Source organism: Loxodonta africana, chromosome 13, assembly GCF_030014295.1.
Source record: "Loxodonta africana isolate mLoxAfr1 chromosome 13, mLoxAfr1.hap2, whole genome shotgun sequence".
Lineage (NCBI taxonomy): Eukaryota > Metazoa > Chordata > Mammalia > Proboscidea > Elephantidae > Loxodonta > Loxodonta africana.
Window position 1 is genome coordinate 32820277 of NC_087354.1, and position 4047 is coordinate 32824323.

Genomic DNA, 4047 nt, shown 5'->3' on the forward strand with positions numbered 1-4047 from the left:
CAAACAGACAACAACAAAACAGACTTACTGGACTGGTTGAGACTGGAGGACTCCCCAGGACTGTTGCCCTGAGACATTCTTCAAACCTTGAACCAAAACTAACCCCTAAGGTCACCTTGTAGCTAAATAATTGATTAGCTCACGTAATAGTGAATATTACCTGTAAGTACTGTGCTTCTTTAAAAATCACCTATATGAGACCAAACTTTAAAACAGAGATGAGAATGTAAGGGGATAGGGAAGCTGGATTAATGGAAACAGAACAACCAGAACAGAAATAACGAAAATGTTCTCCAATTGTGAAGAATGTAAACAATGTCACTGAAGAACTTGTGTAGATTTTGTTGATTGGGAATGTAAACTGCTGTGTAAACCTTTACCGAAAACACAATAAAGTATTATTAAAAAAAAACGCTATAAACACATGATACCCTTTGAGAAGCAGTATTCCTTGAAGTTGCCAAGTTTCCTCAGGAGCAGAGCACCTTTGATTAGCAGAGTCATGTGCCCCTGTGGTAGGAAAACAGCCTAAGGAATATTTTGCAGGAATGCAGCATCAAGAGTGGGGGTCCTTAAGGCTGTGCTCATTTTGTTCTGCACTTCGCAACATTGACCCCGTACATCTTGTACATCAGAGTGGTTTCTCAGAAAACAGTGTCAACCTCAATTTTACATTACATTTCTTTTTTGGTGTGTGCTTTTTTTTTTTTAGGTGAAGGTTTACAGAGCAGATTAGTTTCTCATCAAACAATGAATACACATATTGTTTTGACATTGGTTGCCAGCCTCGAGAAATGTCAACACTCTCCCCTTCTCCACCTTGGGCTGCCCACTTCCACTCGTCCAACTTGCCTGTCCCCTCCTGTCTTCTAGTTCTTGCTCCTGAGCTGGTGTGCCCATTTAGTCTTGTTTTGTTTTATTGGCCTGTCTAGTCTTTGGCTGAAGGGTGAACCTCAGGAGTGACTTCAGTACTGAGTTAAAAAGGTATCTGGGAGCCAAACTTTGGGGTTTTTCCAGTCTCTGTGAGACCAGTAAGTCTGGTCTTTTTTTGTGAGTTTGAATTTTGTTCTACATTTTCCTCCAGTTCTGTCTGAGACCTTCTATTTGTGATTCCTTTTAAAAGTGAAAATTGTTTCCATATTACCAAAGCACTATATAATAATTACAGGAAAAAAAAGATAGTTTAAAAGAAGAAAACCCATCCTAGTTTCCCCACCCAGAGACAGCTTCTGTAACACTGAGGTATAGAGACTTCTGGATCTTTTACATCACATATACAGCTTTTACAACAAAAGTTGGCTCATACCGTATGTACTGTTTTGCAATCTACATTTTTCACTTAACAATGTGTCACGGACATCTTTCCATGGCAGTAAATATTAATCTACAACATCATTTTTAATAGTTGAATTATTTCATTTAATAGATGGACCATCTTTTAACACAACCCTTGTTATTTAACACCCAGCTCCTTTCCAACTTACGCAGTCTTGAACAGGGCTACCGATTAACCACCTGGAGGATGGTTGTGTGGACACACCCTTAGCTGTTTCCTTGGTATGAATTCATGTGATATAGCTGAGTCATTTAAATGCTTGGGAGGTATGTCACCAGGTCGTCCCCTGGGAAGCCTGGACCATTTAACCTTTCATCTATGAAAAGTTTTTTTAAAAAATCTTTGCCAATTTATTACGTAAAAAGTATCTTGATTTGTTATATTTTTAATAGCCTCATTGCATATTTTGAATGTGTTCTAGCCACATGTATTTCAGCTTTTAAGAACTACCTGTTGATATCCATAGCCAGCTGTTTCTGTGGAGGTGTTAGTCTTTTTCCTTTTTACTAATTTATAATTGACTCGACTGCAACCAACAACAACAACGAACTATGAACAGAACATTATTGACCCGGCCGTGTTTGTCGCTAGTATTGTTTTGCAGCTTATTATTTACCTTTCAATTTTGTTTAAGTTTTTAAAATCCTTAGTTACCCCCAAGAATATATGAAGAGCCACTTATATTTTCTTCTGGTTATGTTAATGGTTATATATTTTTATTGAGATATAATTCACATACCTAAAGTTCACCACTTTCAAAATGTATAATTTGGAGGTTTTTAGTATGTTCACAAGATTGTGCAAGCATCACCACTATCTAATTCTAAAACATACTCATCATTCCCCTTAAAACACCTCTGTACCTATCAGCAATCCCTCCCCATTCTTAGCCTTTCCCCAGGCCCTTTGAACCTCTAATCCAGTTTCTGTCTCTATGGATTTACCTATTCAAGGTATGTCACATAACTGGAATTATACAGTTTGTGGCCTTTTGTGTCTGGCTTCTTTTATTCAGCACAATACTTTCAAGGTTCATCCATGTTGTAGCATAAACAGTACATCATTCCTTTTTATGACTAAATAATATTCCATGGTATGGCTGTATCACATTTTGTTTATCTGTTCATCAGTTGATGGACATTTGAGTTATTTCTACTTTTTGGCTATTTCATAGAGTTACATTTTTACATTTAAATATTTAATCCATTTGGAAATTATTTTCATGTTGGTTTAAAGTAGGATCTAAAATTTTATTTCCTTAACCTATGAGTGATTGGAGTACTAGAATGGGGAGGGGGGCGGATAACAGGAAATACAGAGAGAATTCTTGAAGATTTGTTGGCAGAAAACTTCCCTGATATCGTGAAAGATGAGAAGATATCTATCCAAGATGCTCATTGAACCTCACACAAGGTAGATCCCAAAAGAAAGTCACCAACACGTATTATAATCAAACTTGCTAAAACCAAAGATAAAGAATTTTAAGAGCGGCTAGGGATAAAGGAAAAGTCATCTACAAAGGAGAATCAATAAGACTAAGCTCGGACTACTCAGCAGAAACCATGCAGGCAAGAAGGCAAGGGGATGACATATATAAAGCCTTGAAGGAAAAAAATTGCCAGCCAAGAATTATATATCCAGCAAAACTGTCTCTCAAATATGATGGTGAAACTAGGACATTTCCAGATAAAATTTTAGTTCCAAAAGTTTAGTTGTGGTCCAAATACCTCTTCTTGAATGAACCGAAATGCCCACTGATTTAAAACATCTCACTTAGGATATAGTGAATATTCAAATGTATATGAAGAAGTTTTTGGAAACTTTAAGCAGCTGTACACCACATCTTAAGGAGCCCTGGTGGTGCAATGGTTAAGTGCTTGGCTGCTAATTTAAAGGTTGGCAGTTCAAACCCAACCAGCAGCTCTATAGAAGATCTGGCGAACTGCTTCTGTAAAGATTATAGCCAAGAAGATCCTATGGGGCTGTTCTTCTCTGTCACATGGAGTTGTTATGAGTTAGAATTGACTTGATGGTACCCAACAACACATCTTAGTTACTATAATTTTAAAAACAAATTTATTGATGAATAATTTTCACACCATTAAAAATTCACCCATTTTCCCTGGACCCTCTGTTAGACCAAGACTGGAACCATTCCCAAAGCCAACTCTTCAGACAGGGATTGGGCTAGACTAGAAGACAGAAAATGATACTGGTGAGGAGTGAGCTTCTTGGCTCAAGTAGACACACGAGACTATATGGGCAGCTCCTGTGTGGAGGCAAGGTGAGAAGGCAGAGAGGGACAGGAGCTGGTTGAACGGAGACAGGGAATACGGGGTGGAGAGGAGGAGTGTGCTGTCACATTAGGGGGAGAGCAGCTAGGGGTATATAACAAGGTATGTATAAGTTTTTGTATGAGAGACTGACTTGATTTGTAAACTCTCAAAGTACAATAAAAAAAAAATTCACCCATTTTAAGTGTGTAAGTCAATGATATTTTAGTAAATTTCCCAAGTTGTGCAACTATCACCTCAATCCAGTTTTAGAGCATTTCCATTGTTCCAATAACATCCCTCTGGCCCATATAGAGTTAGTCCAAGCTCTCACTGAGACTTTCTGTCTCTGTAGATTTGCCTTTTCTGGACATTTCATGGAGTCCCTGGGTGGTAAAAACAGCTAATGTGCTTGGCTGCTAACTGAAAGGTTGGAGG